Source organism: Haliaeetus albicilla, chromosome 1, assembly GCF_947461875.1.
Source record: "Haliaeetus albicilla chromosome 1, bHalAlb1.1, whole genome shotgun sequence".
Classification (NCBI taxonomy): domain Eukaryota; kingdom Metazoa; phylum Chordata; class Aves; order Accipitriformes; family Accipitridae; genus Haliaeetus; species Haliaeetus albicilla.
The window spans coordinates 76,079,818-76,096,323 of NC_091483.1; the positions used below are offsets into that span (position 1 = coordinate 76,079,818).

The 16,506-nt window shown below is 40.5% G+C and overlaps 1 long non-coding RNA gene across 1 annotated transcript; it reads right to left on the reverse strand.

The window, feature by feature from the left end:
• Positions 1-1,150: 1,150 nt before the first annotated feature.
• LOC138686108 (uncharacterized) lies at positions 1,151-8,922 on the reverse strand. The gene is made up of 3 exons (XR_011325445.1): positions 8,781-8,922; positions 4,587-4,645; positions 1,151-1,654 (listed from the first exon to the last, which is right to left on the reverse strand). It is a non-coding gene; the product is annotated as an uncharacterized lncRNA (long non-coding RNA).
• Between the last annotated feature and the right edge of the window lie 7,584 nt (positions 8,923-16,506).

Below are 16,506 nucleotides of genomic sequence, written 5' to 3' on the forward strand. Positions count from 1 at the left end.
CTCACTAGAGGTTCTCCACCTTTTCCACACCGAGGCCCATTTGTGTTTTCTAGGACTTTCTACTTATTTTTTAGGGATATAGGAGAGACAAGGCAGTAACCACCCAGTTATTCCTCTTCATTCCTTCTGGATAAGGAGTCTGCAACAGGGAGGAGCGCCCTGTCCCCAGGAATGTGGGCAGCCCACAGCACCATCCTGCATTATTTTAAGTGCTATGTTTGAATCTGTGATAATGCACAAACTACTTCTCATCTCCACATCTCAAAGAAGGAAAGAAAAGAACAAGGCAGAGCTCTCAGTTGCATAAATAATTTTCTCTTGCCAAGGAAATCTTCTCTGGGCAAGCATCCTGCATTTTTATCCCAGAGAGCAGCATCCTCTCCTCAGAAAGCAGGTGTCTTTAACTTAGTTTCCCACTACATTCTGGAAATTGCATCAGGAGGGAGAAAAAAGAGATTATGTGAGGGTTAAAAGATCCAGTTTTTCAAAGCATAAAATCCTGCAACGTCTATTCTAATAGTGCACTTGTGATACACTAATTTTGCTAATATGAGCAGCCACCTCTCAAGAGATACTGTCTAATCTAATACGACCCTGAATCACTATGGGGCAATGGGTTCACATCTAGGGCATGTGGTTGTCATATGGGGAGATTTTTTAATAAGCAATTCGAAATAAATATTTTTCAAGATTTAAAAAAAAACACATTCTAGTGGATTTATGTCAACTTTACAATATAGTTGAGGCAAAGAAAGGTTTTCAAGTAACATTAGATGAGGTATCCTTTTTGACAAAGAGGTACCAGGGCTCCCTGGAGTGTTTGAAAAAACATGCACTATGCATGGCAGATAAACGTGGCTACAGTGTACTGGATTGTTAAGGCTGAATTACAACTTTTATTGTGATCCTCACTTAACCTCTCCAATTGCTAATTTTTTCATACACTGTCCTGGAACAGAAGTTAATTTAGGGAAAGCACTTTAAACAGAATTGATGCACCGGTGTAAGAACAAAACAAACCTACCATTCCTTGTTGGTTCCCGTGGGTTTTTTTGAGACTGAAACATTCCCACTTGGCTCAGCTGTTTTTGTATTTAAACTTGAATGGTTTTGAGTCAAAAACAAAGAACATCTGTTAGGCAATTTTAAAGCTAGAAGTATTTAACATTTTTCCCTTGATGTGCACGATTTGATTCACTGCCCTGTTGTATTGATATTACTGGAGGGGCTTCACACATCGTTTAGAAGACAGATCAGCAATGCAGGACACCCAAGATGGCAAGCGGGCAGACAGCATGCTGTTGGGCTGGTGCAGGGCCAGGAGCCACAGCTTCTTTAGAGAGGCATTTGTGAGAGGCAGTAGCTGTCAGCTCCTGGTTCAAACTGAGTTCTGAGCTCAGCAAGAGCTGCTGCCTTCCAGAGAGGAAAAGTACCTCCCATTAACCAACCAGTTGCAGGACCTTGTTTCCTTGAGAGGCAGGATGACCTGGTTCCAGCCAGGTTTCTACAGGAATACATACCCTCTTTTTGAGGAGAGAAAAATGAAGCACTTACAGACCAGCAGAATGTAGCCCTCTTTATCCTGAACCTCAGGAGTGTCTCTCCTCATTATTATCACTTAGACCTGCAAAACTGTTTTTCTGCTCCAGGCTTGCTGGGGAAAAAAAAAAAAAAGCATACACATATTGTGAAATTTAAAAACTCTGAAAGAGAGGGAAATATTTGCTGTTTTACTATCACTTATTTTATTGGTTGGACTGTTTCTGCTTAGTCAACTATTTTATTTATTGGAGAAAGTGTCAGATATATTTTTTTAAAAGGCTGCAATTAAGCACAGTCAGGAGTCATTAGATTATTCAAAAAGCCTGCTGCTTCCCATTAACTAACAGCAACTACCAAAACAAGAGGGGATTTTATGGACTAGGCCTAGCTCTAAGTGTAAAAGTATCTTGGAGGGCAAAAGCACACACTATACTTGGAAATCCCATCTTTATGCTATAGAATGCTGTACATGGCAATTAGTTCCTTCCAAGCTGGAGCTGAAAATTGCTTCTTTCTACACACCGAAATTAACAGAGGATTAAACTCACCTTTTGCATAAAAACGGGCTTTGAAGATTGATTATGCCATGAGTCACCTTTTATCTTGAGATCAGCTGCTTAAATCTGATGCAGGTTGTGCTTTTTTGCTAGCACTTTTTATCTAGGCGGAAAAGAGACTGGATATTGTGGTGTGGGATGTTTCTGAATCAGTGAATTCCGGCTTTTCTATCTTCTAACCAGTGTTAAATTGCAAATGTCATTGGAGAAAAAAAGGAGGATATAAAGGTAGCAGAAATGGTAACTCTCCAGAATAAACAAAATACAGTCTTAAGAACCCATCTTCATCTAAGACAGACAAATGTTAAAAAATACCTTTGTTGCACCAGCAAAAAAAAAGCCATAAGAAAATGTTTGGGCGCTGTTCATGTCACACCATACTATGTTGGCATTTCCATTTGACATGCAGACTTGTCAGTTTTGAGCGTAGCTGTGAACTACAGATGCTTTTAAAATAAGAGATAGAGGAAAATAGATTCCCATTCAAAATAGAACCTGTGCTGAATGTCTATTCCAGGTCTAAAAAGGTCTGAGATTTACTAGTCATACAGACAATTTTCCAGCTGCACTAACACTGAGGGAGGGAGAGAACATACTGAGGTGCTCAGTCCTTTATCTTTTCAAGCTGGTTTTGAAATGTCTGAACAGAAATATTTCTTCTGTTTCTAGAGACCAGCTGTTCAACAAGAGATGGGAAATGGAGGGAGCAACAGACAAGCAGCTTTGAAATCTGCTCATATTGGCATGGCTGAATTGAATTAACTCATCCCTTGGCTGACAGCATGTAAAATATAAGACAATTTAGAGAGGATTTTCCCACCTGTGCATTTGTAAGTACGTAGCAGAAAATTAGTTACAGTCCCTTTTTGCTGTCTCTCCAATGCTAGACATTAAACCAAGTGTGACTGGCGAGGGGCATCCTTCATTCTGGGTAACAGACTTGCAGTGGCCGGGGCTCACCATGTGTGCCACCTTTTGCTGGTTATCATCTCCAGGAGCCAACGCTGACATTGTGGAAAGGTGACTGAACTGAGGCCAGATTAAATAGGAAGGCAAGTTGCAGGCACTGACAGGCCAGGAGCAGCCACTCACACAATAGACAGCAACAGAAATACTGCACAGCAAACCACCCACCCGCTGCTGTGCTGCTGAAGAGCATCTTGATACAAGCACCACATCAAAATTCTCCAGCCTCCCTCAAAGCCATCTCTACTTATGACAGAGCCAGACTAAAGCCTGGAAATTCTCCTCCATATGTGCTTTTACACGGCCTCGTTGCTATGTATATTTTTTATTTTGCATTCATGTGCTGGGCTAACATCACATAAAATTCTCAAATAACCATTGTTGTTCCTCTTCTACTCTTAAGAGGGAGCATGTGAGCTTTGAGGAGCTTTTTTAGTTAAGTGTATGATGCTTCTGTGTCAGAGACAGCAGGCCAAAAACTTGCTCTTCCATTTGGAGGGATGAGTAATAATTTAAGATGATTCTTAATATCTAGAAGAGTTGTGTCTTCAGTCTGGGAGCTACTCACCAAAAATGCATCTTTGCTGGCAGTTATGACTGAGATGAAGGATCACATGCTCTCAGCCACCCAAGCAACCTTCCCTCCATCTGTATCTTGCTTGTCAGCACCAGCTTCCACATCGTTCTCCTTAATCATCCATCCAGCTCTATCTATAAAGTGTCTTTCTCCATTAAGTCTGATCTCTAGTTATGGACAGCACAGACAGGAGGTATGGTGCCATGTGGGATGCTGCTCACCACTACCCATACTTGCAAGCTGGAGCACCCAGATGAACTAAGTACTTCACAAAAGCTTCTGGACTCAGACGGGGTGGCTGTTGAGGCTTGTACTTAGGGCATTTCTTCATAGGCATCTACTGAGTTGGGGCTTGAAAATGACCCTAAAATTTTCTGTAATTATCAGACATATTCTCATGCTTTCTGTGCATCTATTCTCCAGCTGGCAAATGGGGCTAACTGAAGTTCTCAACTCTCTCTCATTGAAAGGCTTTATTTACCCTTGTGGTAAAAATCTTCATAGTGCCTCAGGAACTCCAGCCAACATCCCAGAGCAGTGTCATTTACAGTTGCCTGGCCAAGCCAAGGAGCAGCAGGGAAATCATGACTGAGACCCTGAGTTTGAGTATGGGAAGCCAGTGTAAAGAGCAGGAATCAGTTTGATATGCATGGGGGTGTTTTGAGTTGTTAAGGACACACACTGCAGTGTTCTGTAGCAGTCATGTTTCCTGAGGACTTGTGGCATCGTGCCAAGTATACAGGACCCCTGCAGATCTGAGAGCAGGTTATGTTTCAGAAGCTGTCCTCTGCCTCCAGATCTCTTCACCTGCCAAAATGGGAAATGGGTGTATCTGGGCATCTTTCCAGAAGCCTCTGAATTAATGCACTCATGCAGCAAAACTCAACTGGTACATTCATGTCCTTTTCACCTTGGTATTTCACTGCATAAAGTATTTGCCCTACCTTTGCTGCTCCTTTGGATGCCCACTGGCCTCTTGTCCGTTTACCAAAGCAGGAAGTACCTAAGTATGAACAAAACTGATTTTAAGTCTGACATATCATTAGTATCTGCCAGATACTATCGGCTCTGGCTTCTTAACAATCATTACTGTTAATAAAAGTGTTAAGCTCTATAGACAGGTGTCCCTTCTGAAGTTACACCACTGAGCTGAAATTTAACCCTTCACATTTCCAAGAGTCAATCAGGCTGTCATTGAAACAATGGAATAAAATCGCCAGTCCTTGATCTATTCCTGTTTCTATTTAAAGGTGACAAACAGTTGATTTCACATAAGATCTCATCAGCGTTCCTTAGTCAGCATGATTGTTCTGAACTTCCTGGCATTCCGACAAACTGAGCAAGTAAGGTCATTTAGGAGCTTAGAGCTAGGATGGATGGAAAGGGAAAGTAGACAATATGCTGCCACCTTTTGGTTATAGAAATGAGAACAGGTATTATCTGGACAGATCTATCTAGTGGAAATTAAAACACATCTATGCTTGTTTTCTGTAATAAACAAACTGAAAGTCCATATAGTGCGAGATGCATCCCTTCATGTTCTAAACTGTTGCTATGAGCTTAGCTCACATATTTCATATTTGTTCAGTCTTGTATGGGCTAATTAATAATTATCAATCAATAATTAATGATTTCTCTCATTTAAAACATATAGGGTTGAGTTCACTCACCTAAAACTAATGCTTTGCATCACTAAACTGATTTGAGGAACATAGCTGCAGAAATAAAAGGTACAAGATCTCATGCATTAGTAGCTTGTAAAAGTAAGTTACTGCATGTCATAACTCCCATGTGGCTATTTATATGGACACACATAGTTAAGGCAGCCTGACACTTTCATTAATAAATAGGTTCGTTATCAGTACAATCAGTACGTTACAACTTTTAACCTTAACTGTTCAAGTGAGATTTTCTGTGCTGGCTGACTGCTGAGGACCTGAAGGGTATTTTGTTTGCTTGTTTATTAAAACGTTGGTTCAGCTGTCTGTGAGAATAAAAGATGGAAGAATGCCCATCTTAATAAAAGAAATGCAAGATTGTTCTGTTAAAAAGTTTGTGCACCTTCTAGTTTGATGCAGAGCCTTGAAATTTAACAGAGGAGCTATCTGTATCAGGGATATGTTTCTCACTGCTCCTATGAGTCACTGCACAAATTTGTGCCAGGCAATAAGCCTTTGAAAATCTCAGTTCAAGTATGTTCTGTAAAGACCTATGGGAGCTTGTGAGCTCAAGTCCATGAATGTTACTCTCAAGCTCCCAGGTGCCAGAGGCTCTTTACATTTACTGCACATACAGATTCATTGAGTGTGCCTCATCCTGGGGCACAAAAATCCATCAAACACTCGATCTTCTGTTTCTCAGTGCTGGCACTGAGTTCTCAATCTTTTCTCCTGGCATATCGGTAATGCCACAGGGGATCCTGTCTGCCTGTACTGCAGAAGGGACAGGAATTCTCCAAGCACCATTGAAGCAGTGTTGATAGGCCTGTAATGCCCTATAGCAGCGACACATTTGTCCTTGAGACCTGAAGCCCTTGATAGTCTGCAAGATCTAGCTCTGGGAGTACTTGATGGGGTGCTGAAGGTGCCTCAGGTGGAACTCCAGGACAATATACACTAAAGGTGTCTGGCCATGAGATCACCTTACAGGGCACTGCTCATGCAACCTGTGCAGACTGCACTTTGGTGCACCTTCCACCTGGAGTAGCCCCAGTCACTCAACCATGAGCAAAGCTGTGCAGCAGACCTGAAATAGGCCCTTGTGCCACATCATGCCGTTGTTACACTTCACACATGGGTGCTTATGCAAAATGTCCCTGTCTCAGGAAAGACTTGCAGACCTTTAATATACTAATGGTGCCACCCTCCACTGTCCGCTGCACTGTACTCCAAAAGCTGGGAGTTAGAGAGCACCCTTGTACCTTGAGGAGTTCTAGGCTCTCCTGCCATTTGGAAGAGTATCCAGAGGACCACAGACATGAGAAAACCACTAGGAATTATCCTGTTTATGCACTGATCACTCACTGACAGTCCCAGCAGAGGCACTCAACAGCTTCACAGACACTGTCATATAAAGATCATGAAGCTGAAGGAGACCTACAAGAAGGAATTCTGAGGCAAAACAACCCCCACCTATGTTATCACTTCTTCGGGGGTGTAGCTCCATCACCCATCAGGAAAAGGAAGAGAGGAACTCATTTTATCTTGCTCTTTTTAAGGAGAGAAGTGGTGCATTGATTTATGGTGCAGGGTTGTGCTTAACCTCTCAGGGCGGAGGGCATCCTGTTATCTTTCCCAGGTCAGGATCATGCCATTAGCAATCTGGGTCAGTGGTGGGAAACAGCATGACACATCCTTCCAGAGGTAAATGAGGCCTCCTTTTCCTACCAGTAAATTCCCCTAAGCCTCTTAGCAACCAGAATTCCTTCTCCCCATCTCAGCACTCATCTTCCACACACCTCATGAACTGTTTTTTACCCATCTTCCAAGGGTAGTTTTTTTATCCATTTACCCTACACGCTCAGCACCAGCACAGACACGCAGTTGCCCAAAGCAGTCATTGAAGCCACATCGGGATAGAGAGTCAGGGAAATACCTAGACCATCAGACCTGCTAGAAATACACACAGGGATGGCCTTTTTTTTCCTTTTCTCTCCCTCTGCAACTTTTCCATCATTTTTAGGGAAGCATATCCAGCTCATTGGTAGAGAGCTGTATAAAGCTACTCCGTGCACAGAATGGACCATGGTATGGAGGTGAGTCAGGATTGTATAATGAATCAGATCTTGTCCAGAGGATCCTGGCTCTTTTGTTGCAGAAAATTAACAAAATGACTGCAGGAAAAAAAAAAGGGGGGAGGGGGGTGTTGCTGGCTAAGGCATTTGTATGCTGCTCAGAAGGACTGGATTCTATTTTTGTATTACACACAGACTACTAAATTAGCCACTTAAAAACCCATTTTTCATGGGTGGCCGTGAACTGGGTGCAGGGCTTTGCTGAAAGCCTAAATTCTAGCCTTGTGCTTTTATGGCTAAAAATGTAGCTGCAATGTAATGTGATTAGTTGTAATGCTATCTTCTCCTTACTTTATGAGGTTGTTATCAAAATACATTGAATTCTGTTTGTGAAACTCACTTAATGCTGTTGTATACCACTGAAAAGTCCATAACAAAGTTACTAACTCTGTCTTTGGAGCAGGATTTGAACAGTAAGTAGTAAGGCATGGAGTCCCACATCAAGCATCCAAAAGTGAAAAAAATATTGAATAGTTGCTCATTAAGTGACTACCAGCCTTTCTGTGCACTGAATGGGATCATGTCATTAATGACTACCTTGCAATCAAATGCAAGGGGAGGCAAATCAAAGTTCTGCAAACAACATGAATTCTGGCATTTTCTAACTTTAGAATGCTTGATTTTGCAGCCTTAAAAGCTTTTATATGATTTTTGTGTGGAATATAAAGATACATCACGTAAAACAAAGCATTAAGAACCATAAAAGGAATCCCTGTAGATTAAAAGTGCATCAAGACTGACATTTTTGAGACTTTAACCCTGATTATTGTGGATTATTTTAAACCTATACATTTATCAGAGCAAGCTTTATCATATTAGAATTGTAAAAAGGCCCACAGAGTTTTAACTAGTTGAACTAAGCTACTGTCAAACAGTAATGAGGCAGTGCAAGTCTGTGTATAAACAGACTTAAGATAATAATATGAGACACATTTGAAGAGGTAAGGAAAGTGTAAATTAATATAGACTGTTTTGCTATTTTAGCTAATTATCCCCTTTGGAACACTACACTGATGAAATTATGCCTGTAGCTAACATATTTGAGCATCTGTGTCCCATGCTTCGGTGGATACAGTTGACACACTTGGCCCTGGGTCTGTGGCACTGCAGTAGGTTGGTTTTACAGCTCCTTCTCTGTATTCATCAGGGTATGGGTTGTTTGAGCTGTCAGTAACAGAACCTGCCTCTTAAATTCAAGCTGTAGGAGGTAAAACACAGTCACAATACATCAGCCAAGAGGATAGGATCACACTTGTAAATCAGCTGTTATAACACTGAGGATTTTCATGTTTATGGTTTTACACAGAAGACTTCTCTCTATACCCATGTTCATCTGTCCTCGTACCTCACATAGCTGCCAGAAATACGTTTTCCAAAGACCTTTAACTGAATTTACTCAAAGATGCAACAATCCTGTCATCTCTGCACATGTGACTGAATCGCCCTTCTCTGAGCTTCCTCCCTGGATTCCTGCGGGCTCTTCTGAAAAGCTGGTTCTGGAATCAATTTTGTAAAGGTTTGTGTGTGAACCATCAGGATCTTTAGCATTTCATCTGTGAACATTTTAACAGTGAAAAAGCAAATAGCAAATGACAGTAAAACAAAAAAACCCTTAAATCCGCCATTGTTTTTTCATGTTCATCACCACCCATGCTTGGCTTGGATCAGCTTTCCCTTTGCTTGCTCATTCCCTCTTCTGCATTTTCCTGCCATGTTGTCAAACGTGCAAAGAACTGGTTTATCCCTGCCCCACCAGCATCAGCATTTTGCCGCGTTATTCCCCCAATTACTGCGGAAAGATTCTGTGTAGCCTGCAGGTTAGGACTGTGATATTTCTATTTCAGTTTCAAGGCTTGCATTTTAAGTGCTAGTATTAAATGGAGATCTTTGCAAGGTATCTGGCAGCTTTGCATTTGGCAGTTTGCAAAGAAGCTGGGTACCTAGTTCAATAGTGGAGTGACTTCCCTTGTTCTGTATCACCTGATATGTAATTAAGATACAACTGCACTACCGGGCTTTCCGCATGTCAGTGTACAATCTATTCCATTTAGTCACAGTAAATTACACACTCATCATTATCCTATGAAACAGCATAGTACCAGTGAGTCAATTATACCTGATGGTCAGATTGCTCTGTGTCCAGTGTCTTCCTATTATGCCTGATCTTCTTGCCATTAAACTCAATTATGGTCTCCTATTGATTTAAAAGAAGCAGGATTTCAAGAGATTTTAAGAAATAATGTGAAAATTGCTATCATTAACTTTTTCCAAAACATTTACTGAAATAAAAAATATTTTTTAATTACTGTTTTTTTTAATTTTCCTTCTTGTTTTTCTCTTCCCTCTTTTGCTCTTCTCACTCCCCTCCTCCATCAGTTTGAAAACCTCAGTCCACAATGTCGCCTTTGAAAAGGGTTTTGAGAGCTGCAGATCAAAACCTCTTCTATGTAAGTGTCAATCCCTTTCAAAACATCTTCCTTCAAGCTAATTTACATCACCCAACAGTAAAAAAAGGGATTAACAGATTAAGATGGATTTACATATCCCCCTCATTAATACAACTGAAAATTGGGAAGAGTACAACATTATTTTTAACTCCAGCTTTCTCCTCCATGGTTTAGCCCAGTTAAGTTTCAGAAGAGGAAAAATGTAAAGTAAAAATCACTGATCAGATGCTGGAGAATTGAGTTAAAGACCTACCTCATCTAGGTTTCTTACGTGGCCGTAAGCACATAATTTCATCTACCCTAGTCCTTAGCTGCCTCTTTGTTAAACAGGGTAACACATGTACGAATCTCATAAAATTGTGAGAATCCTTTTTATCAGGGATTGATTTAGTAAAATCCAGTGGCAATTAGAACTATACCAGCAGATACAAATAGTACATGCAAACCAAATTTATGCCTTCTGAAGCTCCCTGTAAATGTGTCCATCAGGACATCACCTCAGTTACTAGAATACAACAAAGTCTTGCTAAAGTTATAATAATAATTTTTTAAAAAGCAAGAAAATTCTCAGCACATCAGAGCAAAACAAGTAATACTAATCCCAAATCCACGGAAAAGTAAAATTGTTTAAAAAGTTAATTTACTGCGTCTATGATGAACATGCAATATCAGTTTGTACTGAGAGTAGCAATGTCTCAATAATTCATAAACAATCACATACTAAATACTGTAAGTTTGCCTGCAAAAACAGCAACCTTCTAAGTTATTATTACAGTTCTGGAGGAAATCCAGCCATGCTGAGAAAATCTGTGCTGAAAAAGAAAGTTTGTAAGGAGAGGTAATATGTTTTATTAGATGAAATCAGACCAAATACAAGAACTGTAAGCCTGAAAGCTTGGTTATTTTTCCAATTATATCTGATAAAATATAATGATGTCTTCCTACAAGCCTAACCTTTCTTACAGATTACAAAAGTATTACTTTAAAAGTAAAGCATTTACAAGGAACACTTTATTGTGGTTGATAAATATTAGCAAGCAAATGGACATATGAAATGATATAATAAAACATGTCCATTTGGAACCCTTCCTTTGCCAATAAAGCCTAAGATAACTTATAACTGAAAAAGATTAGAAGATTTATAATAATTTTCACTGTCCTCTACATAGCTCTAAAACTGTGTAAAGCTAGTAATTTCCCCCTGCTTATTTGGATTTTTCTCATAGCAATGAAAAGAACAAAAATAAAAAACTTTAAAGAGTCATTGTTAAAACAAAAATGGGTGGAGAAAATTCACCGGCATGAAAAAACTTGAACAGCTTTTAGTTCATTTTATCTTGAAGTGACTATAGTTCAAGTTCACAATATCCCTTAAACTATGAGAGATGTTTTGATTTCAGCCAGGCTCTTCAGTTATGCATATCTTGTCATGTTCTTTGGAGGTCTCAGTATTTTTTTCCACTATAGTCTGTGTTTTTCAAAAAGATTCCAGTTCTCAAAGCAGTATCTGAACTAACGCTAGAGATCTTAACTGCCAGGCCCTAACTGACATTTACTGTTTTTTCAGTCAAGCTGGAAAGTGTGTATGCATTTGAAATTTATTGTGGGTGAATTTGTATAATTTTATGATTAATGATTTGCATCAAATCATTTTGTGTGTGTGTGCATGTGAATTCTCCAGCTTTATATGCATTACTATTAGAACTTCTTTGTAAAAAGTACTACTCAAACAACGTCCAATAGCCCAAGCACATCTTACTGAAACACTATCCTGAAGCCATCATTCTGCAATTGCTAAGTGATTCCACTGATAAAAAAACATGATTTTGCTGGCTACCCAGATTGTCCTTTCTACCACAGTTACCAATTGCCTCTACAGCCTGAACTACTGGCGTTCCAGCTTCTGACACATTCCCGTACCAGCAGACCTGTGTCTGTTCAGCCAAGCCTCAAGCGGCAGTGTAGTCTGGTACTCAGCTCCTGATTTCATTGTCCTCGGAAAACGAGTACATGCCGTCCCACTGGAATTCTGCCCAGCAAGCTGCACAAATACAGAAGCAAATATCAACAAATGAAGGAAACAATTGGAACATAAGAAAATATTGCCATAAGGAATCTTCCTTTTAATTATAAAAGTAAGAAATACATCAGCAGTATGTATGAGCTCTGAAAAAGCTCACTGGGCCAGAAGCTACCATTAAAACCAGGAAATCTTGCCTGTGGGAGTTATCAACTTCTAAATTCAAGTACTTCTATCTTGTGCCACTACCAACATTGATACTGACCAGGATTCAGAACAAGCACAGACAGACTGTGAAATCCAGGTTCTCCATTGACTCATAAATATGGGAAGCCTTTCAGGCCCAGATTCCTACATCTCCTAAATCACACCTAGAACATCCAGCTGTATCACACATGGAGTCTCTCAAACAGTGGAATAAGGTACGTACAATACAATATGACTTTATGGTAAACTTAGATACTATAATTCCCGTCTGGGTATTTTAGTGTGTCCTTTCTATGCCTCCTGGGCTTTTAAATCTTCTCGAAGTGCTCTGTGTGGGATCTATGCCAAAAAATTTACAAAGTTTCAGTTCTCTTCAATTTATACAGTGACACAAAAACGATCTTTTTTGAGAAAGCATGGGTTGGACCACCAGTCTGTCAGATGGTTTGAAAATTGGCTGGACTGCCAGGCTCAACTGGTAAAAATGAATAGTTGACATATAGTTAGTGAAGAACACAGTGTTCAGCCTCTTGGTCAGAGGCCCAGATGATGACACAGAATGCACCCTGAGCAAATTTATGGGCACCAAATTAAAGAGTGGCTGACATGAGGACTGGCAGAATTTAATCCAAAGAGATCTCAATAAATTTGAGCATTAGGCCAACAGATACCTCGAGCTCAATAGAGGATAACCCCAGGCATCAGGACAGGCGGGAAACTGGCTGAGCATCAGCCCACGAAAAGGACCAGGGGATCATGATGATGTCAGGCTGAGCATGAGCCCGTTTGAGCCAGCAGTGCACTGCAAATAAAGCAAACTGCACCCTGGACTCCACCAAGAGAGGTGTGGCAGGGAAGGTATTATCTATCCCACAGTCATTAAAACAGAGAAATTAGGAGCAAAAATTTTCAGAGGCTGACAAATTCTACTTAAACTAAATGTTTATCCAGTATGCATAGAAAGAAAAAGAGCACCTTTTCATAAAAATGGGCATAATCTAGCTGAGAAATTAGAAGGTAGCAATCCTCACCAGAGCAGTGAGTTTCTGGAATAGTTTTCTGCCTTCAGTAGTAGGGTAAAACAATCAGGCTAGTTGCAAAATGGAGTTTAATAGTTTATAAAAAGACCAACGTAATAATGTTGCACATGACAGCAAGTGGTGATGTAGGAGATCTCATCCAGTCCTACATTTCTGAATTCTGCATGCATAGAGAGTCATAAAAATGAAAGAAGATGAAGAATAGTTTCTGAAACATAATAAAGAGGGAGGGAAAAGAGGAGAGAGACATATGGCTGTCGGCAAACAAAGTCCCTGGAGGTAATGAAGAGGCTAGCAATATTCCTTGAAAACTTGGTGACTTTCTTGTCAGAGATCACAACGTTGTCTCAATGTGGCCTGATGCCACTGCCTTTAATGCCCCTCATTTTGCAGCACAATTTCATTGTGATGGCTGCTGGAAGCATTACTGCTTCTAGCAAAACAGCAATACCACATTTTATACAGCATAGGCCATGGGATGTCAAGCAACAGATGATCCTGAATGATCCCCTTGAATCCCTTATCTACAAAGCAAGGCCTTTCTACCATTTGGTCATATCATCATAAGCAGAGACAATTTGAGGCACCACACTTGCACAAATATATGACTTTGAAAGAACAAGTTTATTTTGCGTTTTAGGTCCTAGTGGTTTTTTAAACCCCCTAATGGTTTTTAATTTTGCACATTGTTATGCCTGATTAATGATATTTTTACTGCTCACAGTGATTGTGTTCTTGTTTATTAAAAAGTAATTGAGAAGGTAATTGAGCTCTGCATTCATAGTTTTATGTTCTAAATAACTATTTAAATGCCTCCTTTTGTTACAATAATACATTAATATCTTACCAAATTCAAGAGTGAAAGAAAGGCAGTGTGTAAGAGGTGGCAAAGGCAAGTGCTGCTATGTCAGTGGAAGCAGCGGCAATGGCTGTGGGCAGAGATGTCCAGAAAAAGCTAAAGGAATACTCTTCAGCCAGGCCCACCAGCCCCAAGAACAAACACCCTTTTGATGACCTCTGAGGTCAAACATGGGAAGCAAATAAGACTAGTGAAATCTGGAAGTCCCATTAATCACCCCAGATACCCTTGTCATGGTTTAAACCCAGTCAGCAACTAAGCACCACTCAGCTGCTCACTCACCCCTCCCCCACCCAATGGGATGGGGGAGAAAATCGGGAAAAGAAGTAAAACTCGTGGGTTGAGATAAGAACAGTTTAATAGAACAGAAAAGAAGAAACTAATAATGATAATGATAACACTAATAAAATGACAACATTAATAATAAAAGGACTGGAATATGCAAATGATGCACAGTGCAATTGCTCACCACCCACTGACTGACGCCCAGTTAGTCCCCAAGCAGCGATCCCCCCGCCCCCACTCCCCCCAGTTTATATACTGGGCATGATGTCACATGGTATGGAATATTCCTTTGGCCAGTTTGGGTCAGCTGTCCTGGCTGTGTCCCCTCCCAACTTCTTGTGCCTCTCCAGCCTTCTTGCTGGCTGGGCATCAGAAGCTGAAAAATCCCTGACTTTAGACTAAACACTACTGAGCAACAACTGAAAACATCAGTGTGTTATCAACATTCTTCTCATACCTAGCTCAAAAACATAGCACTGTACCAGCTACTAGGGAGACAATTAACTGTATCCCAGCTGGAACCAGGACAACCCTGCTAGCTAGGAGGGCAGCACCTTCTTCAAAGCAGTGCATACTAATGAAGTCAGGGCAACCCTAAGGATGATGCACTACCACCATACTGATTAGCTGCTGCTGAGTGACATGTGGAGATGAGGGAAAGTAGAAGGGGAGATTCCAGATGGCTGTTTCCTCAAGGATGGGACCTGTCACATAGGTATGCCACTCCGCTGAGACTTCAAGGAAATTGTTTCATCACTGCTGATAACCTTCAAATTTCAGGCCCCATTAGCCACTACTAGATGTCAGAGTCCAACAGTGGCAGTGTATCAAATGAAACTCCTCTAGAGCAAGATAGAAAGGAAATGACTGTTTTGAGTTCTACCTCTCGCTATTCATGGACCTTTATCATCTTAGGTCTCAAGTCACTACACCATTTTGAAGTTTATTTTGGGAAAAAAAAAATCACAGAATCATGTGTTTGAAGTCATAAGAGGGTATGACAGCAACGTAAGCATAATCCTGGACACAGGTAGCCAGATGGAGCACCATTGCAATAATTACTGCCCATCATGCCATGCCAATTCACAAGGTGTATCCAGGACACTTTTCATAGCTTTTATTTTAATTTATCTTTATTTCTGCCAGAATCGAGTTATATTGGTTTCAAGAGACTTTGCCTGCCAAGGAACATAGCTGGCTGTGTCACAGCTGACACAAGAGGTTACCACGCACAAACTTCCCATTTGACTTGAGGAAGTCAGATAATCCGGTTTTGTTTGCATAAATTCCCAGACAGTGTTTCCTTTCAGATCCCATCGCTAGAGCAAAGTTTTCAGATGGGTCAAATAAACTCTCCCACAAAATGATACACCCATACAAAATGAAAACGCATATACTTATAATAAGCAGCCTTTTATGAACAGAATTAGTATAAAAGTGTATTGACAGGTACTAAAACTGACAGTAAATACCATTTTATAAAATCAACTACTGCTTAATGATAATTTAATTGTGTATGTAAAGATAAGTGTTAGACCCAATGACAAACCTCTGTTGCCCGTTACCATAAAGGATATTAGCCTATTACTACTACCAGTTAGTCCATTAGTGCCCCTGACTGCTCCAAAGGTTTGGCTATGCAGACAACTTATGTGTCAACCTGATACCACAGGATAAATTTGTCCTCTTATTATGCTTCAAAAACCTAGAAAACTTCACTTTAAAAGCATACTGAAATATTGAATGTACTAAAAAGTTGCAGTGCTTAGAATTCCAGTTACAAACATGAAAGTAAAAATAAAATTGCAGAAAAGCTCAGTTATTCAACCTTAATGGAAACGTTGTGGGGGTGGGAAGGTGTACTATATGGTACTACGCAATCTACTGCTTTGTCTACCTTCTTGGGCTGGCCCCTGTCCTCATGGCATGAATCACAAGCCTAAGGCCTTGTTGGCTCAGAAACTGCCATACTTGCCATTGCAGGATGAGATGCCAGTGGGAACTTAGTGCCATTGCTAATGCTAATGTTGTGTTTATTGCACATGCCTCAGTGCTTCCTAAAACACAGTAAATGCAGCTTCTTGTTCACTGAGAGCTCAATGCCAACACCAATCTGAAATGTCTGCCTATCAGTGTACCAGTCCTTGACTTGGGTGCCCAGCTGAGACGCAGTGCTGCTTTCCCCCGAACCAGGAAAACTCCAGTCTCTACCC